Source organism: Anomaloglossus baeobatrachus, chromosome 7, assembly GCF_048569485.1.
Source record: "Anomaloglossus baeobatrachus isolate aAnoBae1 chromosome 7, aAnoBae1.hap1, whole genome shotgun sequence".
NCBI classification, from domain to species: Eukaryota; Metazoa; Chordata; class Amphibia; order Anura; family Aromobatidae; genus Anomaloglossus; species Anomaloglossus baeobatrachus.
Genome location: NC_134359.1, coordinates 249,351,903 through 249,377,923, shown reverse-complemented (window position 1 = coordinate 249,377,923; position 26,021 = coordinate 249,351,903). Strand labels below are relative to the sequence as shown.

At 46.3% G+C, this 26,021-nt stretch overlaps 1 long non-coding RNA gene across 1 annotated transcript; it reads left to right on the top strand.

The window, feature by feature from the left end:
* Positions 1–18,898: 18,898 nt before the first annotated feature.
* LOC142245374 (uncharacterized) lies at positions 18,899–20,025 on the top strand. The gene is made up of 3 exons (XR_012724769.1): positions 18,899–19,100; positions 19,698–19,848; positions 19,984–20,025. It is a non-coding gene; the product is annotated as an uncharacterized LOC142245374 (long non-coding RNA).
* The last annotated feature ends 5,996 nt before the right edge of the window (positions 20,026–26,021 follow it).

Here is a 26,021-nt window from a genome sequence, read left to right as displayed (position 1 = left end):
TGAGGATCTTAGAGCTAGGTTCCGGGAGCGTGGATACTCACATCGTACTATCAAAAATGGGTATAATCGGGCAAAAAATGCCAAGAGGCCTACGTTATTGATTGGAGGGAAGAAAGATAAGGAGGAGGGTATGACTAGGTTCATCACCACTTTTAACAACCAGTGGGATGATATTAGAGAGGTTCTAAAGAAACATTGGGCTGTTTTAAAATCTGATAGTGTACTGGGTCCTAAACTTCCAAATGTGCCTCTAATGACAGCAAGAAGGAGCAAGAACTTAAAGGATCACTTAGTACACAGTCATTATATGCTCAAAACCCAATCCCTTTTCAATATACCCAGAACCAACTTGGGTTCGTTTCCCTGTGGGTCATGTCTGGCTTGTCGGAATATGATACGGGCTAATTCCTTTATGTCATCGGATGGGAGTAGGACATTCGAGATAAGGCATTATATTTCTTGCCGAACCTCGAATGTCATATACTATGCCAGATGTACATGCCGTCTCATTTACATTGGGCTCACATCACGTGAACTCCGTAAACGCATCAGGGAACACGTCAGGGACATTTTGGCGGCGCACGATGAAACTAACATCCACCTTCTTAAAACCATCCCTCGCCATTTTAAAAGCCACCATAAATGTAACCCTGACGATTTGAAATTTATAGGGATTGATGTTATACATCTGGGAATACGAGGTGGGGACTACAAGAAGGCTCTGGCAAGACGTGAATGCGAATGGATAGTGAGACTGGATACAGTCTCACCCCATGGTTTGAATGAGAATCTTACCTTCTCACCTTTTTTATAGAATCTTGTGTTCATTCGGCTTCAGCGTCTCGTAGACATCTCTTTGTACTCTAGGCCTCTATGATGGTAGTCGAGTGCAACAACCGTTTTTGCATTCTTTTATGTTTCAAAATGTCTATTATAGTTGGATAAAGTTTGTCCCCTTTATATTCGGTGTTTTTATTCATCTTTTTCTTCGTGTTTGTTTATTTTGAGTTTTTTTATGTGCACTGGTTTTAATTTGCTCTTTTTTCTTTGGATTTTTATAGGTGCCTTATCTATCAAATCGCCATAATGTGGTTTCTGATCAGCCTTCCTGAATAGGGCCATATCTTTTATTCAATTGAGAATCATCATCGCACATTTGGAGGGGATATCAATGGTGTATATTTCTGGGGGATATCTATGTTTATGCAATTACATATTTATTGTATCCAGTTTTGATGTAGTGTCGGGATATGTTTATGGACTTTGCATCAGCGTGTGTGTATGTGTGCATGTACGTGTGATCACATGTATGCATACATGCACATATGCTCTATTGTGATGTATACATGTACTTTATACATACTGCATTTCTTTCATATCTTTTATATACGTATACATTTTTATATGCATGGACAGCTTTTTTGTATACATGTGTTTCTCATATGCATATGTTCTTTGGGTGTGCTGATAATATATCCTGGATATGATTATACCAGAGGCTTGGGTAGTTGTGGATATATATGAAGTGCAATGAATGAATACATCTATTTATATTTCGACTGCTTCTCTATATGTATATATGCACGACCGATATGCCATTAATGATTTGTCAGGCATCTTATTGCTATTTTTGATTATATATCCCCCTATAATACCCCTTGTGTGCTCTCTCCTTTACTTTTGGCTTGAGATGTGGGTGCTGCGTAATGCGCATGCGCGCACCTACGCTCTCGTCAATTACATGCAGTGAGTTTGTCCTGTGCGCGCGCCTTCCCTCGCCTCCCGCTTTGTTCGCTCCCGATGGCCTCTGTAGCGCTGACACCTTATGTCACCGCTGGAGAGCCGGAAATGATGCGAGCGGGGGTGTGGCTATGAACACACGCGCAATGGTCTGGACTATACTGACATCTGGATTAACCTATCAGCATCAGCTGTTTGATTTATAAACCCCACCTGGCTAGAATTCTTTTCCACCGGCACTTTCTCCTATTTACTCCCCCTTATGAAGCTGAGGCGAGACGCGTAGGGGCACACGAGTTGCGATTATGACCAGCGCAGTCTGACATATGGGTAAGCCTGATTGATTGTATTTTCTGAAATGCTCCGAGCTAACCTTCTTTGAGTTATTGACATATAATGGAGATTTCATGCATTCAAAGTGAAGTGTAATCTACTTGTTACCTTCATTTAATCCAATCAGTCTCTCTTTACCTGGCTATTCCCATGGCTTATTACCTCATATATATCTTCTATTACTATGTCTCATGGGTCAGCTTTTCATCTGTTTGTTACACCTGACATGTTTAGGTATTGTGTTGCTTTTTGCTGTCCTCATTTTTTCACTGTGATCACTAATTTTCTATACTAAAGTACACTTATATATTATGAAAATCCAACCTGTTTTTATACTCTTTGTAATAAAATTAATTTTTATATGCAGTAACTATGGTTGTGATTTTGATTTATTTATGATGACCTTACTCTCTTGCACGTTAAGTCCTTTTTGTTCTCTTTGTATTAAATTGTATGCTAAGGTCGTGCTATAGCGACGGCAGTGCGACCCTGACCATTTTTTCTTTCCTTTTTTCCAGATGATACATCCAAATGTTATTGACACGTCCATACTTTTTGCACGAAACCCAGGAAGGAGATTCAGATTAAAGTTCCTGGCGCAAGTGATACTAAAGTACGAAGCTTCACGTTCTATCTCCCTACAGGCTTGTTATGTCTTGGTTCGGATTTCTGCCCTTACGTCTTGGGTGGGCCGATGGAAGCCTGGCATGCATGACTTAAATGCCACTATTATAGATTGACATCTGCATTTAAGGGGCTAACATTGGCAATTAGAGCTGCTTTGAGAGGCAGATGCTGGCTGTGTAACTCAGCTGGCATCTGCCCAGAGCAGTGCAGACTTAGCTCCTCCTCACCGATATACAATGTATGTCGGTCAGTGGTTACAGAAATATGCCTCTTATCATGTACTGATTATTCACTCTCAAAAACTGCTCCAATCTGTCTACAGTTCTGTCTTCAGAGAGTGATCAGATTACACCTGCTGCCTATAGAAGTGTATGGAAAGGGAATGAGGGTGGATAATAAGCCAAGTACACAAAGAGAAGCTGCTGAGGCTTCTAGTGACAAGAGCCTGCAAAGGGGAACACTGCTAAATAATGCAGGGGTAAGGGGCAGGAACGGCACAGCCTTTTTTTATTGTGGGGGAGAGCTCCTGCTGGAGTCAGTTGCCTAACAGGGAACACGAGCTTAGGTGTGGGAAATAACTTCGTGGACACACAACAAAGAATTCTTTATATTTATTTCTTTATCGTTCCCATGGGAGACCCAGACATTGGGTGTATAGCTTCTGCCTCCGGAGGACACACAAAGTACTACACTCAAAAGTGTAGCTCCTCCCTCTGAGCCTATACACCCCCTGGAGAAACCAGATCTAGCCAGTTCATTGCTTTGTGTTCAGGAGGCATACATCCACACAACAAAGAATTCTTTATATTTATTTTTCACATTTTTATCTGCAACATGAGACTTTTTGTATCACGGTATACCACGATAATATGATAGTGTTCTTGCAGGAGAGAGATTCAGCGTGCAGACGCGAATGGCCACGACCCCTCGGAGGATGCCGTGGCTGTTCTGAACCTGGCCCAGTATGTAATTCAGCATCGGCCAGAGAAGGCGAGAGTCTTGGCCGTGCCTCTGTCCCCCGTGCAGCGTCCGTCTCTCCGCATTATGTGCTTCCTTCCTATTTCTTTTCTAGGTTGCAGATATTAATTTGGAGGAAATATTTCTAAAAGGAAAATAATCTGCATAGTTGAGGAGGAACTCCAAAAACCTCCGAGATCAAACCAAATGGGATCCATCCTCCACCACAAGGACCGAGGTAAGAGCTGCATCAGTGGAGGACTCGGCGTATTCATGTCTATATGCTCCCTGCAATGGCACTATAGGGGAATTAAAGGGAACCTGTCCCCAGATTTGTCCCCTATAAACTTCGCCCACCACCAGTGATCCCCTATATACAGCATTCCAGAATACTGTATGTAAGAGCCCAGGCTGCCATTTCTAACATTAGAAAACAGATCCTATTATACTCACCTGTGTGATGGTCCGGTCCAATGGGCTTCGCTGATCTCGGTCTGGCACCTCATCTCTTCCTTCCATTGCCGCCCACCTTCCCCACACCTGTGCATTACAGTCCTTTGTTCTGCCCTCATCATGGCAGAGAGAAGGGCACCTGTGCGGGAGCGCAATGGGGACCTCTGTGTGGATGATGTATGACGCATCATCCACACGGAGCTGGGAAGGAGGACGGAGAGCACACAAGATGGAGGAGGCGCCGGACTGAGACCAACAGTGACCATCAGACCTGATGGCCGGCAGGTGAGTATAATAAAGCTGATTTTTACGTTCTACACAGCAGCCTGGGCTCTTATATACAGTACAGTGTAATCTTTGATTACGAGCATAATTGGTTCCGGTAGTGAGCTCTTAAACCAAGTTACTCTTATATCAAAGCGAATTTCTCTGACGCCTCATTGGGGGACACAGGACCATGGGTGTTATGCTGCCTATCCATAGGAGGACACTAAGTAGATGCAAAATCATAGCTACTCCTCTGCAGTATACACCCCCTGGCCGGGCCAGGCAGCCTGTTTTAGTACACAAGCAGTAGGAGAAAAAACCAGTAAAACCTTCTCAACAGAGGAACATGAGAAAAGAAGAGTCATAACTAAATAAGGTATTGAGAGAACCAAAGCCCAACAGGGTGGGTGCTGTGTCCCCCAATGATGGCTAAGAGAAAACGATTTTACGGTGAGTACACAAAAATCCGTTTTTCTCTGATGCCTCATTGGGGGACACAGGACTATGGGACGTCCTAAAGCAGTCCATGGGTGGGAAACATAAACGAAGACAACACAACCCAAGGACTAGGAACCAGTCCCAGACAGCCTGGAGCGCCTACTAAGAGAGGAGCTCTACTGCCGTTTGCAGAATTTTCCTACCCAGATTTGCCTCAGTTGAAACCTGGGTATGGACTCTGTAATGCTTTGAAAACGTATGTAGGCTAGACCAGGTCGCAGCCTTACACACCTGTTCCACTGAAGCCTGATGCCGAATGGCCCACGAAGCGCCAACTGCTCGCGTGGAATGAGCCCGCAGCCCACTAGGAATGGGCTTGAGTTGCAAGCGGTAGACTTCCTGGATCGCAGAGCAAATCCAGCGAGCCAGAGTCGCCTTTGAAGCTGCCTGCCCCTTCTTAGGCCCCTCAGGAATGACGAACAAAGAGTCCGTTTTCCTAAAGGGGGCTGTCCTGGATATGTAATATCTGAGAGCTCTCACGAGGTCTAACGAATGCAGAGACCTTTCCACCCTATGAACCGGGTGTGGACAAAAGGAAGGCAGAACAATGTCCTTGTTCAAATGAAACTGGGTAAGAACCTTTGGAAGGAAATCCGGAAGGGGGCGCAGAACCACCTTGTCCTGGTGAAAGATCAGAAAAGGCTCGCGGCAAGAGAGTGCTGCTAGCTCTGAAACCCGTCTGATGGACGTAATTGCCACCAGGAATGTTACCTTCCAGGACAGAAGAGCAAGGGAGGATTCCTTGAGGGGTTCAAAGGGAGACCTCTGGAGAACGTCCAGAACGAGGTTGAGGTCCCATGGTTCCAGCGGCCGTTTGTACGGGGGAACTAGATGGGAAACGCCCTGGAGGAAGGTCTTGACTTGCGGTTTTTGAGCCAGGCGCATTGGGAGAAGATTGAGAGCGCTGAGACCTGCCCTTTAAGGGAACTGAGAGCCAACCCCGCTTGCAAGCCAGACTGTAGAAAATCGAGAATTCTGGGAATGGCCAGAGGCATAGGCTGGACGTTAGTTTCCCTGCACCATGAAAGGAAGATTTTCCACGTACGGTGGTAAATGCGGGATGAAGCAGGCTTTCGGGCGCTGATCATGGTGAAAATAACCGCGGGGGAGAATCCCGCTCTTGTTAATACCCAGGTCTCAATGGCCATGCCGTCAGCTTCAGGGCTCTGGAGTTCTGATGGGAAATGGGCCCTTGGGTCAGCAAGTCTGGGATGTCTGGAAGGCGCCACGGTGCGTCTGTGAGCATTTGTACTAATTCTGCGTACCAGGCGCGCCTGGGCCAGTCCGGTGCTATCAGTATCACCGGGACTCCCTCTGCCTTGATCTTCCTGATTACCCGCGGCAGCAGGGGTAGAGGTGGAAATATGTAAGGCAGGCGGAAGTGGTGCCAGGAGCAGACTAGAGCATCCGCGCCGATGGACTGCGGGTCGCGTGACCTGGCTATGAACGCGGGTAGCTTTGCATTCAACCTTGAGGCCATTAGGTCCACGTCTGGTGTGCCCCAGCGAGTGCAGATGTGTAGAAACACATCTGGGTGGAGAGACCATTCTCCGGCGGCCAGTCCTTGGCGACTCAGAAAGTCTGCTGCCCAGTTCTCTACCCCCGGTATGTGTACCGCTGATATCACTGATCCCGTCGATTCGGCCCAGCTGAGGATCTTGTGGGCCTCGAGATAAGCCACTTTGCTGCGGGTGCCCCCCTGCCGATTGATATAGGTTACAGCTGTCGCATTGTCCGATTGGACTCGAATCTGATGACCCGCTAGCAGAGGGCAGAAAGCTCTGAGCGCGAGGAAGATCGCACGGCGTTCCAGGATGTTTATGGGAAGGAAAGACTCCTGGAGCGTCCAACGTCCTTGAGCAGTGTGGTGCCGGTACACTGCTCCCCAGCCTAGGAGGCTGGTGTCCGTGGTCAGGACCAGCCAGTTCACTGGGAGAAAAGATCTCCCCTTCGATAGGGATGAGCACCGAAGCCACCAGCGGAGTGCGTACCTGACTGAAGGCGTCAGGTGAAAATGTCTGTCCAGGGAGGAGGGGCTCTTTTCCAAGGCCGCTAGAAGGGCTAGCTGCAGTGGGTGGAGGTGCAGTTGAGCAAAGGGTACTGCTTCCATAGCCGCCACCATCCTGCCTGTGAACCTTCATAGGCACCCCTGATCCACCCTGTGGTATCACCCCAAAGGGTGCACGGGGCTCGGCAATAGGGACTGGACCTACGCAGCGCGTCTGGATTTTATGATGGGCCCGCAGCGCTGTCCACATTCGCAGAGGTGCTCCCACCCCCACCGGCGTCCACCTCCCTGCCTTCCCTACTTCTACTCCCCTGGAGCCCGCAGCCATTCCATCGGTGTGCGGGGCACACAGGCACATGTGCAGAGCTCTCTGCCTGCACACCGGACAACGCTGATGCGGCGCCGCGGATATCAGGTAGGACGCTCATCTCCTACCTTCTCCTCTTCGGGCAGCTGCAGAAATTTAGGCCCCGGTCTCGGCCTAGACGTCCTGCGCCCCAGCCACGTCCTATCAGTCGGCGGAGCGCACCGGCCCGCGCGCAGAACTCCCGGCCGGCACACAGGACATCCGCGGATATCAGGTAGGACGCCCATCTTCTCGGGCAGCTGCAGAAATTTAGGCCCCGGTCGCGGCCTAGACGCCCTGCGCCCCAGCCACATCCCAGCAGTCGGCGGAGCGCACCGGCACGCGCGCATTGCTCCCTGCCGGCACAAAGGACATCGCTGTTGCACCGCCACTGTTTTCAGGTAGGACCGCTGGTCTCTACCTTCTCTCGCTCCGGCGCTCCAAAAATTTAGGCCCCGGCTGCGGCCTTGTCTCCAGCGTCCCAGGCCCTCCCCCCGCTGCAGCGCTATTGGCCGCCGGCCGGTCCGTCTCCGCCCTCCACTCAGCCCCAGGCATCACAGTAGGGGTGGTGGTTGATCTTTTCCCGCTCTCCCGCCCTCCAGCCTCCTTCAGTGTCCATTTTAAAAAGAAAAAAAACAGAAAAAAAACAGACGCCCAGTCTGCGGATTGCTGAGGCTGCAGCAACCTTTATAATCTGTGATCCACATACTCTCTATTTTCCATGAACAGAAACAGACTCAAAAGATAGTGTTTTTTATCAGGGGTTGAGTTATTTTAGATATATGTTAGATTTATACAGGTGCTTGTTCAGGCATCTAGTTTTACATCATAGATACATACATATAAAACGGAACTGTAGTTTTTTACTATCAAGGTTTATTCCCCCAAAATGATATCTCAATAGGGTTAATACATATAATACTCAGGCTTGAATTTATTTGACCTGTAAGGGTCACGGTTGCTGTACTTAGTACCCTCATTTGTAAATTCCCCCAAATGATGTCATATTTAGTGATAACAGCCACCGCATACCCCTGACACTGCAGGGCCCTGCATCCCGCCCCTGCCGGCTGGTTAGCGTCCCTGTCTCAGTCCATAGATCACCTCGCTGAGGCCTCTCAGGTCGTTGCACATGCACTGCGCCCCTTGCCGACGCTCCGTCATACCTCCACAGGATTGGCGCAATCCCTTCAGGGGGAGGGGAGTCCCGTACCAGGGACCTTATCCATTGCTCGAAGCGGACCCGCCAGGTCTCGTCTTCGGCGTCCCCCCCGGTTTCACCTTCATTCCCAGGTCCAAACTACCGCTCCACTGGAAGCCTTCCGACCTCTCTGGTGATGGCCCAGGCGTACCACCTCTGCCTTTTCGACAAGAGCGATACAGACAATGATTAAGGCCAGGAACCCAGTTTCATCGAGAATCTATTACCACACGTGGAGAGTTCCTCCGGTGGTGTGAGGAGCATATCTTCTCTTCTCTTTGCTCCTTCTCCCTTCCGTTATTGCTGGCATTTTTGCAGTCAAGTCTGGATGCGGGTCTCTCGCGCGTCCCTTTAAGGGCCAGGTGTCGACTCTATCAATCCGGTTTCAGAAGCCTCTCGCTTCTCGTCCGCCGATCAAGACCTTCACCCAGGGAGTCACCCATCTGGCTCTGCTGTATCGTCGTCCACTAGAAACGTGGGACCTTAATCTGGTGATGGGTTCGCTTCAAGGTACCCTGTTTGTTCCTTTCCGAGTTTCCTCCTGTTCTCACCTGTTTTGGAAAGTGGGTTCCTCGTTGCCATCACGTTTTTCCGAAGGGCGCCAAGGTGGGCAGCCCTCTCTGGTCGTTTTCTCCCCCTTTTTCGGGTCCTCCACCTGGACAGGGGGGGGGTGCTCCGGCCAGACCCCTCTTTCTGTCCAGGGCTGTCTCGCCGTTCCACCCAGATGGGGAGATTGGGAGGGGCATGCCGGCGTCCAAGACCAAGATTGCCACATTGATCCATTCCGCTATGTTTGAGGCCTATCGCATGAAGAACGGATCCCGCCGCGGGCAGTGAAGGCGCACTGTACCCGTGCAATGGGAGCATCTTGGACGATTGGACTTCAGACGTCGACCGGCCAGGTCCGCGGAGTCGCCTCCTGGTCTAGTCTGCATACCTATGCTAGGTTCTACCATGATCACACCCAAGTATCGGCAGAGGCCAGTCTTGGTGTACTTTTTTGCGGGCGGCAGTAGCACACCTGTAACAAGGTAGGTGCTTGCAGGTCTGGTCAAGCCCGACAGGGAGAAGCTGTTTCCTACCTATCTCCGGTGCTTGTTCTCTTCCCACCCAGGGACTGCTTTTGGACGTCCCATGGTCCTGTGTCCCCAATGAAACGAAAGAGAGAGAAGGATTTTTGTGTACTCACCGTAAAATCTCTTTCTCTGAGTCTTCATTGGGGGACACAGCACCCACCCTGCTTGTTTTGTATTACATATTGCCTGCCTATTGCCTCAGTGGTCCATATTCCCAGGCCACTTGTCGCACGGCGACTTGGTTATAATTTTTACTTTGACTTATCTATGGTTGTTTTGGTTCTCCTCCTACTGCTTGTGCATAAACTGAATTAAGCCCGCCTCCGGCTCGGGGTGTATACTGCTGGGGAGGAGCTACCTTTTTCTGTCTACTTAGTGTCAGCCTCCTAGTGACAGCAGCATACCCATGGTTCTGTGTCCCCCAATGAAGACTCAGAGAAAGAGATTTTACGGTGAGTACACAAAAATCCTTCTTTTTGTCTGTCTCTATCGCTCTGTTTCTTTCCTCATCTGTCTCTTTCCAGGTCAGTCTCTTTCCAGGTTAGTCTCTTTCCAGGTCTGTCTCTGTGTGTCTCTGTGTGTCTCTTTCACCGTTTGTCTCTTTCCCTGTCTGTCTCTCTGTCTGTCTCTCTGTCTGTCTTTGATTATCCGTCTTCCCACCGACATCTTATTACCTCACATATAAGCTTCTTATACTTTGAATGTCTTTTTTTCCTATAGCAACCAATCACAGCTCCTACTAATAACCTGTAGTCCCAGGCTCCATTTACTTTAATGGAGCCATGTTTTTTGGAGACTAACTGTAAAGCACGGGTTTACATTTTCCTGTCAAAACATAGTGTACGACGTTCCCTGGGTCACATGAGGTGTGTCTGCAAAATTTCGTGATTGTAAATGCGACGGTGCGGATACACTTTTCGTTTCACTTTTTGTTTCACTTTTTCCCCATTATGTAGATAGGGGCAAAATGATTGATAAATTGGAACGCACGGGGTTAAAATTTCGCCTCACAACATAACCTATGACGCTCTCGGGGTCCAGACGTGTGAGTGTGCAAAATTTTGTGGCTGTAGCTACGACGGTGCAGATGCCAATCCCGGACATACATACATACATACATTCAGCTTTATATAGTGTGTGTGTGTGTGTGTGTGTATATATACTGTATATGTGTGTGTGAACATAGACTCCTTGTTCGTCATTCCTGAAAGGCTTAAGAAAGGAGAGGCACTTCATAGGCAACGCTGGCTCGCTGGATTCACTCTGCGATCCAGGAGGTCTACCGCTTGCAACTCAAGCCCATTCCTAATAGGTTTCGGACTCATTCCACGCGAGCAGTTGGTGCCTTTTGGACCATTAGGCATCAGTGGAACAGAGGTGTAAGGCTGCGACCTGGTCTTGCCTACATACTGTTTTAAAGCATTACCGAGTCCAAACCCAGGCTTCGGCTGAGGCGAACCTAGGTAGGAAAATTCTGCAAACGATAGTGGAGCACCTATCTCAGTAGGCGCTCCTGGCTATCTGGGACTGGTTCCTAGTCCTTGGGTTGCGTTGTTTATTGTTTACCCACCCAGGGACTGCTTTAGGACGTCCCATGGTCCTGTGTCCCCCAATGAGGCGTCAGAGAAAAACGGATTTTTGTGTACTCACCGTAAAATCGTTTTCTCTTAGCCATCATTGGGGGACACAGCACCCTCCCTTTTGCCCTGTTGGGTTTTAGCTTTTTTCAGGTGTATACTGCAGGGGAGGAGCTAACATCTTTGCATCTACTTAGTGTCCTCCTATGGATAAGCAGCATAACACCCATGGTCCTGTGTCCCCCAATGATGGCTAAGAGAAAACGATTTTACGGTGAGTACACAAAAATCCGTTTTTCTTTTCTACCCTGCCATGTAAATTGGATTTTACTATTATGGAAGAACCTTTTTATCTTCGAATAAAGAATATTTTTTTCATTCAATTGGAACTTGGATGCTGGATCTATTCTTTTCACCATGTACTATGCAATGGTAAACTGAATACAATGCATATGTACAGAAAGTTACCTCCAGAGCTGGTCAGAGCGCGGTGAAAGGACGGAACCGGAAGTGTGCACAGTGAGTATTTGCTCTTATTGCAAAACGCTCCCAAACCAAGTTACTCTTAATCCAAGGTTCCACTGTATTCTGGAATGCTATACATAAGAGCTCACTGGTGGCCTCAGCTTAAAGGGGACAAACCTGGTGCCAGAACGTCTTCAAAGGGAACCTGTGAGGTCCCCTCTGCCCTCCAAGCCAGCAGCATTTACATGTGTATGCCAAAATCCCCTTCCTAACACGCCCTGTATAACAGCATTCTCTAAAATCAAGCCTTAAAAATAACATTTATTACCTCTGTGTTTTTTGTTTTTTTTTAACCAATCTGTTTTTATTGAAATTTTTCAAGAGAAGAATATATAACATGCATACAGAAAAGAGAAGAGAGGATTTGCCACTACAGATTGCCTAGGTGGGCCACTGCCCTTGGTACATATATAGCCCTCATAATACACTTTCAGACCAATATATACTTTTATTTAGGGTTTGCTAGTTTATCTGCTCTATCTCTTGGTCTCCCAGACCCTTGTGACAGTGTCGTATTTACATGTTGCAGTAGTTTTATTTCTGCATTTGCATAGCTAAGCCCATCGATCTATATGTTATACCATACTAGAAAGCGGCTATGTTAAGCTGGTGTCACACATAACGACGACGACAATGATGTCGCTGCTACGTCACCATTTTCTGTGACGTTGCAGCGACGTCCCGTCGCTGTCGCTGTGTGTGACATCCAGCAACGACCTGGCCCCTGCTGTGAGGTCGCCGGTCGTTGCTGAATGTCCAGCTTCATTTTTTGGTCGTCACTCTCCCGCTGTGACACACACATCGCTGTGTGTGACAGCGAGAGAGCGACGAAATGAAGCGATCAGGAGCCGGCACTGGCAGCTGCGGTAAGCTGTAACCAGCGTAAACATCGGGTAACCAAGGGAAGACCTTTCCCTAGTTACCCGATGTTTACGCTGGTTACCAGCCTCCGCTCTTGCTGCCAGCGCCGGCTCCTACACTGTGACATGTGGCTGCAGTACACATCGGGTAATTAACCCGATGTATACTGTAGCAAAGAGAGCAAGGAGCCAGCGCTAAGCAGTTCGCGCGGCTCCTTGCTCTCTGCACTGTGACATGTAGCTGCAGCACACATCGGGTTAATTAACCCGATGTGTACTGTAGGAGAGCAAGGAGCCAGCGCTAAGCGCGGCTCCCTGCTTTTTGCACATGTAGCACAGCGACGTTATGATCGCTGCTTCTGCTGTGTTTGACAGCTAAGCAGCGATCATAACAGCGACTTACAAGGTCGCTGTTACGTCACAGAAAATGGTGACGTAACAGCGACGTCGTTGTCGCTTAGTGTGACACCAGCTTTAGAGTGTGTGTCAATAGCAGAGTAGAGATAATAAAGAGAAAATAGCAGAGTAGAGAGAAAGGAGGGGTGGGGAAAACATTCACAAGGGGACTAGGGAGGAAGGTAAAAGGGGAGTTATAAGTGTGCTGTCACTGGAACAGATCCCGGAAGGCAGGGAACTCCTTGAACATGATCCACGGCTGCCAGAGTCTGATAAACGTCTCGTTGGTGCCCGTAACCCAAGATGAAAGTTCCTCCATATGGCACAAATGAGATAGCTCCGCTTGCCATTCCCCCATTCCAGGGGTCACTGTGGACCTCTAGTGTCTTGGGATGACTGCTCTGGCCGCAATCAAAAAGAACCGCAAAAGGCACTTCTTCTGACGCCCCAATGAGCCGGGTAGAATAGAAAGAAGAGCAATCTTTATGGAGGGAGCTATGTTTTCTCCTGTCATTTGGTTGTAGATTGTAAAAACCTGAATCCAGAAATTGGATATTCTGTTACATCCCCACCAAATGTGTGATAACGTGCCACTACCCAAGCCACAGCGCCAGCACTCCTCTGGGACCGAGGGGAAGGCTCTATGCAGGTTAGCCGGACATTGGTACCATCTTGCCAATAACTTGTGACTCTTTTCCTGGGCATTGCATGCTACTGAGATCTTGTGGGAAAACACGTACGCTTTTTGTTTTTCATCATCGGAGAGGTTGAAGCCTAATTCCGCTTCCCATCTTCTAATATGGCTAGGATCCCCAGAGTGAAGGTTTCTGTTCATCATGCCGCTAGGAGAGGGAGGAGCCTACGGGACCTTCTGGTGGACAGCCATTATGTTACCAAGAAACCGGATGGCCCCTTTGGCTCCGGTCCTCCAAGAGTGGGATGTTACACATGTGGCGAGTGCATAACCTGCACCTCTGGTAATGTTATAAGGGGCAAGGAATTCTTTTCGGCGGATGGAAAACGACGTTTCTGCATAAAAAAATATATTTCATGTAGCAGCACGTACGTGATTTACCACGCCACATGCCCCTGTAATTTGATTTATATAGGCCTTACAACTAGACAATTGCGGGTTCGCATTCGCGAGCATGTTCGTGACATCCTAAAAGCTCCGTCAGTGACGGATCTCACGCTGCTCAGGACTCTCCCTAGGCACTTTAAAGTCCATCACAATTGTGACCCTACTGGACTGAAGGTGGTGGGGATTGACCTGGTCAATGGTGGGATCCGCGGAGGTAACATGAAACTAGTCCTCTCTAAACTGGAAAGTAGGTGGATCTTTATTCTTGGGACCTTGTCCCCTGGTGGTCTAAATGAGCAGTTAAGCTTTGCTCCATTCCTCAACACATGATTTGGTTAGCCTGATGGGGGTGGGTGACCTCCTTATCCTTTATGGATTCTCATAGGTTTTTATATATTTTATTTTTCGTCTGTCATTATGTTGTCTTCTAATTGCATGTTGTCTATATGTTTTCGTAACAGAATTCCATCTGAGGACTTGTCTAATTGATCCCCATATTCTTCTTCTTCCCTGATTCGAACACTGGTCCTGGATCATCACTATGAAATTCTCGTATAACCACGATCTGAAAATTGGAGCAGGATCTGGATTAATGTGTTTCGTTATAGATGTGCAATATGCCATTAAAAATCTGAGCTTAGCCTAAGTTTCCTTTTTTCCTGTACCATGTTAGTTTTGTGATTGATCTTGTGGATCATTGTCCTGCTGACCGGTGTCGTGGTCTGATCGCCTGGTGTTGTGGTGGTTCGCTTTGGGGGTGGTGTGTGCGAGGGGGCTTGCGTGTGCTGTGTTTGCGGCTCATGTGCGCATGTTTGCCCCGGAGGGGACCATGAAATTGGTATTGTATATGTCTTGATGGGTATCACGAATACCTTGAGCTTGTTGGTGGGTATGGTATATAATGACCTGAGTAGGTTCCTTCCCACGCTACGCAGCAGCTCGATTCCTATTCCTATTTTTGGTTCCCTTCGAGGTGGGCGTGTGCTTGTGGGCTGCAGCCGCGGTGTGTGTAGCCCGCCGTGTGTGCCACTTTCGGAGCGGATGATCACGGTGCCGGGCGGTTGGTCTGTGGCACCTGCTGGTATAATGATCCAAGATGGATATATCTAAAACGGATCAACATTGTGTGCATGCACCTACCTTTGAGAAGGTGGCTATAATTTATGTGCATGTATACCTTCCTGAGTAGGGAGGTTATGATCTATGTGCATACGCCTACCTTAGAGAGAATACTTACAACTTATAGGCATTTATTTACTCCAGAGAAATACAGCAATAACTTATGTATATATACTTATCTCAGATGAGTGTAGTTGGATTTTATTAAAATAAATAAATGGATTTCTTTACTCTGGAGTAAGTAGTTATAATTTATGCATATACATCTACTCCAGAGAAATGTAGGTATAATCCACGACTATATGTTTACCTTGGAGAGAATAGTCTTAGCTTAGGTTTATATATTTGCCCTAGAGTAGCTACAGTTTATGTGCATACTTCCATTCTAGTGTAAATTATGGTAGTTATAGTTTATGTGTATGCACTTGCCCCTGAGTGGATTATGAAATAGTACTATATATACCTTTGGAAAAAGTGTATGTTATGACACTCCGTGGTGGGTATAGTGGATGATGTCCTGGTTAGGAGTTCACCTACACTTTAAATCATGCTGATTCCCATTTACTAATGTTCATATCTATGGGCGGTTTTACTCTTGGCTCCTCTGTGCTGCCATCACCCCGTTCGTGGCTGCACAGCGCGCGTCTCTCAGCGTGACTTCCAGGTGTGCACACCCGGCGGCATCATAGGTAGCACCGCGCATGCGTGAGTGACGTCACGGGGAAATTTTCCCCGACGCATGCGCGGTTTGATATCACCTGCCGCCGGAGTGTTTGCATACGTCAGATCCGGAGTACATCTGGGGGTGTGCGCACAAGAGCGGCTGGACGGGATGATGGTTAATTGCACATACTACTTAAGGGCGAGGGAGAGGGGATCATGGCAACGTGCGGTGTCCCTTGAAAAAGGTGATCCGAAACAGCTGTTGGGCTTGGACCTAGGACCGGCTTTCTCCCCTCCATCATAGAGCATTGGTATGTTACTGGGTTTACCCTGAATATGGCTATATGGAATTGATGAGAGATTCGCTGTACCTATAGATAAACCTTATATTATCTTTTAGGGGGGTTTGCACTATGTTAATAATGACTGACATCAGGCACTCTGTTGTACTATCTGAGTATATTTGCCTATAATATCCAGTCATCTATACTTTGGCCCTGGTCCCCACGATGTGAGGTCCTTTTTAGTGTCCTCCTTATTTATGTTACTTTGGAGAATTGTGTGTGTGCATTTCCCACTTTTTTAACTGTTTGTGAATTTTTTCTAATAAAGATATTTTGGACTTTATTACTCCACTGTGTGATTTTCACATTTTTTTGTAGTAGATATAGGAGTATGTCCTGTCATCAGGAATCCAATATTTTGGGGATATCATTTGCTTATTGATATGTATACAGGTGGATATATGTGTGCATCCCCATTTCCCATGAAAATTGTTTCAATCTTGCCAATAACTTGTAACTCTTTTCCTGGGCATTGCATGCTACTGAGATCTTGTGGGAAAACACGTACGCTTTTTGTTTTTCATCATCGGAGAGGTTGAAGCCTAATTCCGCTTCCCATCTTCTAATATGGCTAGGATCCCCAGAGTGAAGGTTTCTGTTCATCATGCCGCTAATGAGGGAGATCTGGTGTGACGGAGGCGAACCCCGCAAAAATATATGTTCAAACTGGGCGGGCGTGTCCGGGGAGGGGGGCCGCCCCCCTTTCAGCCAGGATTTCACAAAGGAGCGAAGTTGGATATATTCGAGCCACCTCAATCGTCTCCCCGGGAATGCAGCCTGTAGGTCTACAAGAGGGCAAGTCATTGTCCTGTAGGATCTGCCCCAGTCTGATGTCTGATCTCCTTTGCCATCCAAGAAATCTCTCCGCCGTGTACCCTGGGGGGAAGCCCGGATTGCCGAACAAAGGTGCCAGGGGAGTGGGCGAGCTAATCAGGCCACCTTTCATCTTTATGGCCTCTAATGTCGCTTTGAGCAATATTACCTCCGTTTTTAATATGCTAATTAGGCCTTTAAATAGACGAAGAAGGGGGCGTTGTTTCCCCAGACTAGTCGGCCCTCTTTCCTTGGCATTCCTTTTATTGGCGCATTTATATATTATTTATATACTATTTTCTACGTAATGTTTTACAGTTTTTTGGAAGAACTGGAAAAGACAGGCCAGAAGATCACTTATGTGTCAACAGACGGATCGAAAAACTTTGTTTCTTCAGGACAGTTTGACACCTTGTTATGTGCTTCAAATCAAGAGGTGAGAATTAAGTTCACTGATGGACTCTCAGTTAATTCAATTTGCAACGTGGAGAGGAAAAGAACCCGTGAAAGCAAAATGTTGCAAAATTTATACTGAGCACTTAATTTGTGCATCATATTTGGAAGTTACCCCTTATCCAATGGATAGGGTATAAGTTCCCGATAGGGTTCTCTGGATCAATGGGATCACCAGCTATGTGGATGGAGCGGTGGTCAATCATGAGGACTTCTGCTCCATTCATTTTTAAAGGAACTTCCGCAGATAGCCGAGAATCTCTTCGGCACTTCCATAAGAATGAATGGAGCAGAAGTCCGCGTGACCAACCACTGCCCCATTCACACAGGAAAGACCCCCGGTTTTCGGGATCGGTGGGGTCCCAGCATTGGGATCCCCAGGAAGTTGGCTGATGTCCCACAGATGGAGGATAACTTTCAAAGGTCAGAGTACCCCTTTAATTAAAAAGAAAAAAATGTCCCTTTAAAGTGCCCTTGTCTTCCATAGTTGTGATGACTGTCTGGAATGCTCCGGTGCGTCCATGTGAATTTTTCCAGACTAATGCACATTTTTCCTTGCAGGTCCTGGAGAAAGCGTGCAGCATGGTTCCTTTGTCTCCAGTCAGTATTGTGACGTTCCAGCATGGCGGCCTCTCCGAGAAATGCCATGTAGCTGCCAAAGAAGTAAGCGCAGGAATATGATGGGATATATTGTGTGTATTTTGTGCTCCGTCACCTGCGCTCAGCCCTCCCACACCTGCAGATACTACACTAAGGGGCCCATTCCTTAAGGCCGGCGTCTTGTCCTCCTGTCTTGATGAAGAAGGCGCCAATAACATTAAGGAGCTCATGTCTCTCAATTTGTCACACCCTTCAGCTCAGAACGTTTCTGCCTTATTTTATGTCCCTTTTGAGGAGTAAATAAGATTTATTTGTCATGTGCCCCCTAAGTTTTACCAAAAGATGCTGGAGCTGGCCTGAAACGGTAAACGTGGCCAATTTTTTGTACAAAAATTTGGCGACAGATCAAAGAAAAGATTTAATGGCGCAAACTGGCCGAGGAATCGGATCTTGGAACGTCAAACAAAACTCCCGCCATATGGAGGCCAACGATGTGGAAGCAGAAACCCATAAATAACATTTTAGGCCTCCGACACACATCCGTTAAAAACGTGCGTGTTTGGTCCGTTTCCGTGTATACTGGAGACATGGCCAAATGTGCACCAATGTTACTAGATCTTTGCGGTTACAATTGCGTTTTTGGTCATGTCCATGAGTCCGTCTCCGTGATGCGTTTGTTGGTCCGTGTATCACGCCAGCATGTCCGTTTTGTGTACGGAGCACGCATCCACGGACACCATTAAAATCAATGATTGTGTTCGCACAATTATTAAAACACGGATACGTGTCCTAATGGTGCGTGTGCGTGCTGCAGATTTTTTAAATTTGAATGTAAAATCGTCCAGCAGGAGTAAGGTATAAGAATCGTGCTGCCTTGCTGCATTACTCGCTGGCTCGGCACATTGTGTGTATTTTCCAAAGCACATGTATTATTCCTTTTCAGTGCTTTAAGTGTTTTAAAAATTTGAAGCAAAATATGTCTCCACGAGTTGATACCGAAAGAATAATCTCTGCTGTAGAACGGCATCATGTACTGTGGGACACAAGAATTGAAGGCTATAGGGATCGGCTAATAGTGGAGAGGGCATGGGAGGATGTTGCCCAAGAACTTTTTCCTAACAATGGATGGGAGCGATGTTCTCCAGTTAAACGTGCTCGTTTTGGTACGTTTTTAATTATATTTTATATTTTGTTTTTTTCTTAAAAATAATTCATTTTTAATATATATTTTTCAAAATATTAGTCTGAAATCACTAAATTTTGATTAATTTTATTAACGGATTATATATATATAGATTTAATTTATAATGTCCCATAATACTAGCATGTTCAAATATACAGAACATATTTGTTATTTTTTCCTTGTAACCATCCTTCACACAATTTTCAAATGTCGTAATGTTATTGTATAAATATCCTAATTTTTTGGTTGCCTATATTTTTAAATTGTTAGTTATTGTATTTTTCCATAAATTTTACAAAAAAAACCCATATAAATCATGTGTCAATTATTTGGAACAATTGTAACGATAGTTAATTTTTTTAATCTATTTATTGGTATCCTAATTTTTTACATTTAATACCAAAAATCTATGTTTAATAATATATTCCCTTTTTTGGGGGTTTTTTGTTTTTCTTTTTTGATATTTTTTCAAATATTGTATGAAAAAAAAAGCCATTAAAATATTAAATAACAATATACAAAATTGAATATTTAAAATCTGGGGTTGTTTATAATTTAATTTAAAATATTTCTATAGTCGATACAGTTCGAAGACGATGGAGATCTGCAAGAGATCAATATCGGAGGGAGTTTAATCCCATACCGTCGTCATCATTGTCAAGCCGCAAAAGGCGTTATGTTTATTTTTCCAATCTGGATTTCTTGAGACCAATTATGGAGGTGACACAGTACGTTGTCTTTAATCATTTATATTAAAAAAGGTTTTTTTTAAAAATGAAACTATACAAATTAAAAAAAAAACAAAAAACACATAACCAAAAAAAATAAAAATATACTTTTTATTTTTTTTTCTAAACTTACAGGACCGATGACAATCTGGATGATTATGATGAACAACCTTCCGCAATCCAATCTGCATCTGCTACTTCAGTTGACCCATATGTAGCCAATACCCAAGAAACTGACAGACCTGACAGTCATCAAAGTGAACATCAAACCACTGACACAGGTGTGCTATCAACAGTTAATACTCAGGAAACTTCTACACAACCCACTATTTCAAATCGTCAACCATCTCCTATAGCAGGGGTGGGGAACCTTTTTACTGCCGGGGGCCATTTGGAATTTCCTACTAACCTTTGGGGGCCGCACAACATTATCAACCTGAAAAATAACCCTGCTATATTTGGTCAAACGATTAATTAACTCACCCCTATTGTGGTGGCCGGAGCTGCTTCTCTTTGGTACGATTGTGATGTTCGGTGATATTGATCATCTTGTTTCTCACAGCTGCTTTTCCAGGTTTGTCTCTGTCTGGAGATGCTGGGGGCATACACATCACAGGAGGGGCCGGGGCGCATAAATTACAGGAGACACTGGGAGTACACATCACAGGAGGGGCTGGGGCATATACATCACAGGAGGGGATGGGGCATATACATCACAGGAGGGGCTGGGGCATATACATCACAGGAGGGGCTGGGGCATATACATCAGTAGGGGGCATGGACAGCCCTGGCGGTGGCACAGGCATTACTGGGGACACGCACAGCACTGGGTGGCAGCACGCACTGCACTGGGTGGCAGCACGGACTGCACTGGGTGGCAGCACGGACTGCACTGGGTGGCAGCACGGACTGCACTGGGTGGCAGCACGAGGGAGACAGACAGGTCTGGGGGAACATAGACATCAACAGGAGAGCACGGACTGGGGAGCATAGAAAGCAGTGGGAGGGTACAGACAGCAGTAGCGAGTTAAGAGCACTGAGGGGTGGCACACAGCACTGGGGAGCATGGACAGCATAAGGGGGGCACAGACAGCACTCACCGTGGCATGGACAGCACTGGTGGCAGCATGGACAGCATTAGGTGGTGCGGACAGCACTGGTGGGGGGGCATAGACATCACCCAGGGGGTACAGACAGCACTAGGGGGGGCACGGACAGCAGTGAGGGGTTACACCGCGCTGAGGGGGTACACAGCACTGTGGTGTACACAGCATTAGGGGGTACACACAGCACTAGGGGGTACACACAGCACCTGGGGGTACACACTGTACTAGGAGGTACACAGCACGAGGGGGTACACACAGCACGAGGGGGTACACACAGCACGAGGGGGTACACACAGCACGAGGGGGTACACACAGCACGAGGGGGTACACAGCACGAGGGGGTACACAGCACGAGGGGGTACACACAGCATTAAGGGGTACACAGCACAAGGGAGTACACAGCACAAGGGAGTACACACGGCATTAAGGGGTACACACAGCATTAGGGGGTACACACAGCATTAGGGGGTACACACTGCACTAGGGGGTACACACTGCACTAGGGGGTACACACTGCACTAGGGGGTACACACAGCATTGGGGGGTACATACAGCACGAGGGGGTACACACAGCACTAGGGGGTACATACAGCACTGGGGGATACACACTGTACTAGGAGGTACACAGCACGAGGGGGTATACACAGCACGAGGGGGTATACACAGCACGAGGGGGTATACACAGCACGAGGGGGTACACACAGCACGAGGGGGTACACAGCACGAGGGGGTACACACAGCATTAAGGGGTACACACAGCATTAAGGGGTACACACAGCATTAGGGGGTACACACTGCACTAGGGGGTACACACTGCACTAGGGGGTACATACAGCATTGGGGGGTACATACAGCACGAGGGGGTACACACAGCATTGGGGGGTACACACAGTACGAGGGGGTACACACCACTGAGCGGGGGGGGGCAGCGATGGGTTGAGTACTCGCAGTGAGGGGGAGGGAGAGTCACACACACACAGCACAGTTTCGGGAGGCTGGTAAACCTGCTGCAGCTCTTCTGTGTGACTTTATCGCAGCGTGCTGCTTACCCGCCCACCAGAGCACACAGGCCGGGGATAAGCCTAGAATGTATGGGCTGCAGTCAGGTCCTGGAAGTCAGGATCTGGAGAGAGCCCATACATTCTAGCATCTACCCACAGGGCATCAGGCAGTGGGATTTAAAGGGCCGGCAGCCGGGAAAAGTGCGGCTGCCACCAAAGCACAATGGTCCCCGGGAATGTGCCCGGGGGCCGCATAAAATGTCGTCACGGGCCGTATACGGCCCGCGGGCCGGAGGTTCCCCACCCCTGTCCTATAGCAACAAATGTCCCACGCTTTAATCCTTTAACACTAAGGGGTCGAAGAATGAGAAGGGGGGATGATATGAGAAGTTTGCCCGAATTAATAGACACAAGAGTTATGAATATTATGAATAGTTTAATTCCAGAAACTGATTGTGAACGGTTTTGTAGATCATTGCCAACAAGTCTATCCAAAATACATTCAGAACATCAGGATAGGGTTAGGGCTGCTATAATTACCCTTATAGATGCCTGTCAAAAAAATCCATTCCCAAATAATGTGCTACTAACAATAGAGCAGTGGCGCACTAATTTCCATGACACTAGTATTGATGTTGCCCCAACACAATCTATACCAATGTCTAACCAACCAACTACAACTGATATCACTAGTCAGTTGACAAATCCTACTTCTCGAACCTATGATATTCCAAACATATTAAATGTCCCACAACCTTCTCATATATCAATGTGGCCTGCCCAACATACAAACATGCCCTCAACTAGTACATTACCATCAACAGTTAATGTTAACCCTACTTTCCCCAGTCAAATCCAGCAACTAAGTCAAGCTCAAATAAATCCTACAATTTATCCAACTCTACAAAGTATAAATCCAATATTAAATGTAAATCCATCTTTGTTCCATGGCCAAACTAGTGCACAATCACTATTACAGACCCCACACATTCCAAATCCTTATCCATACACTCAACAACTACAAAATCAGCCAAATATTATCTATAGTAAACCGATTGGGCAATCTGTGTATGCTCAAAACACACAGGTATTACCTTCTACCTCAGGTGCTGATGTGACAATATTGCCATGTACCAGTCGAACTATACCTACAACAAGTGTTACTCTAACATCTGCAGAAGCAGATTGTCACATAAGTGTGAGTCAAGAGTCGGGTAATAGTAACGATGCATTTTATGAATAATTTATTTGTTTAATTTTTATTTTCATATACTAAATATTTTTTTTTTTTATTCTTAATAAAAATTGAATTATTAAAAAATGTATTAAAATGTTGCATTAAAAAACACATATATTACAAGGCTGATATTAATTGTTTTGCATGGTTTTTTTTGGTCATTTTTAAAAATATGCATAAGATCTTTAATGTTTTGATTTAAAAATAATGTATGTATCAAAAAGTATTATTATTGTTATATTATGTTTTTTAACAAATTTGAGTCATTTTAAATAGGCTCAGTTGCTTAATCAATATGAAAAAATATTATTTCACAATCTTTATGATGTTAAATAAAGACTGATGTTTGAAAATAATATCTATGTTTATTTAATTGTTTATTATATTTTATTTTTTTAATAATGTTTTTTGCAAAATAACATACTATATTAAAAAGAATATGATGATCATGTAAACATGATATAGTTTACACATATATTATTTGTAATATCATTAGCAACAAAATAAATACTTACCTAAATGTCGAACACGACGGCACGATGCTATTCCTTGAAAGTTTGCAAAATATGTCATAAATATACACACAAAATTGATTACATTAATAATAAACCATTAAGATTACAGAAAATAAGCCATAATGCAGTGAGTATATGTCCAGGTCTGACACGGCTACGCGCTTTGTCGCACCCTAATGACATCATCAGTTTACATATGCCTGTGGGCGTGACTACACAGTACTGCTGAATTTATTACATAATTATTTTAAAAAAAAAATAACGTGTGGTTCCCAACCCAATTATAAACCAGCCAGGGAAACTCACACTGCAGAAGGCAGGTATTCTCAGGATGGGGAGCCCACGTTATGGGGAGCCACCCAACCTAACAATATCGGCCCTCTGATGGCCAGAATAGCCTCATCAATTAGATGAGACTGCTCTGGCACTTTTCCCGGCTCTTCCCGATTTGCCCTGGTGCGTTGGCAAATCGGGGTAATAAGGAGTTATTGGCAGCCCATAGCTGCCAATAAGTCCTAGATTAATCATGTCAGGCGTCTCCCCGAGATACCTTCCATGATTAATCTGTAAGTGACATTAAAAAACACACACACACACGAAAAAATAATTTATTAGAAATAAAAAACACTAACAAAGTTCCTCATCACCAATTTATTAACCCCGACAAAGCCCTCCATGTCCGGCGTAATCCATGGTCCTCCAGCGTCGCATCCAGCTCTGCTACATGCAGGTGACAGGAGCTGCAGAATACACCGCCGCTCCTGTCAGCTCCATGCAACAAATGAGGTGAGTAGCGCGATCAGCTGAGCTGTCACTGAGGTTACCTGCGGCCACCGCTGGATCCAGCGGTGGCCGCGGGTAACCTCAGTGACAGCTCAGCTGATGTGCAGTGTGAGTTTCCCTGGCTGGTTTATAATTGGGTTGGGAACCACACGTTATTTTTTTTTTTAAAATAATTATGTAATAAATTCAGCAGTACTGTGTAGTCACGCCCACAGGCATATGTAAACTGATGATGTCATTAGGGTGCGACAAAGCGCGTAGCCGTGTCAGACCTCGACATATACTCACTGCATTATGGCTTATTTTCTGTAATCTTAATGGTTTATTATTAATGTAATCAATTTTGTGTGTATGTTTATGTTTACATTATTTATTTTACTACACAGTATAGACACGCCCACCGGCTGCTGTGATTGGGTGCAGTGAGACAGCTGTCACTCAGCGTGGTGGGCGTGTGTGACTGCAACCAATCACAGGCGCCGGTGGGCGGGTAAAGCAGGGAATACTAGATTGATTAATGGGCGGCCGGCTTTTTCAAAAAAGTAATAGCCGCCAAAGTTCTTAAAACTGCCGTGCAGCACCGCGCCGGAGATCGGGGAACGATAAGTATGAGAGACGCCTGCTAAATTCAGTCAAAGGATTAGCGGTCACCGGTGAGTCCTTCACGGGTGACCGCTAATCATTACGCGGCACACAGAAAGAGCCGCAGCATGACAATGAAGTCGGGTGAAGTTCACCTGAGTTCATTCTCATCGCGTAACTCTGTCTGCTGTCTGCCGACATGCATCAACGACATTGTGCATCACACACACACACGGAACATTTTACACGAACACACACACGTCAGTTATTTCACTCACGCACACAAGAACATTTCACACACATACGGTTAGCATACGGGATACATACGCAGGCCACACATACCATAAAAACGGACCTAAAAAACGGAAAACTGACCCGAAAAACGGCCCGTTTTACACGGACGTGGTTTTCACGGCTGTGTGTTTCAGGCCTTAGAGAGATTTTCCAGGATCAGAACGTGTCCCCATTCACATGACTTTGGCGGAGCTGTGACACCAGATACATCCTAAGGGCTAGTGTGGCGATGTTTATGGAAGAGCAAACTCTTTCTAAGGACTCTTTTAGATATCCGTGCACAGACCAGAATGCACAGACTGGCCGCAACATTCCCAACCACAGCATGATCGTTTCATATATTTTTGTGAGGTTGTCACACTTGGCATAAGAGACCCCTGGCCTGTCCGTTCACAGAGAGACCGCAAAGCAACGGACTGACCGGGGGGCTCCTGACTGGAGCGCGACAGCCTCATAGACATATATGAGAGCCCTTAGTCATCCTCCTCGGGCTCCCCGCAGTCATCGTCGTCATCCTCCTCAATAATGGAGTATACGACGCTTAATAGAAAACACTGTACGACTGCGGGGACCCTGTAATGGACCATATTCTGCCCCTCTCAAGGTAGTGAGCAACAAACAAGATGGCCTAAATACCTTGGGCTCTATCTAAAGT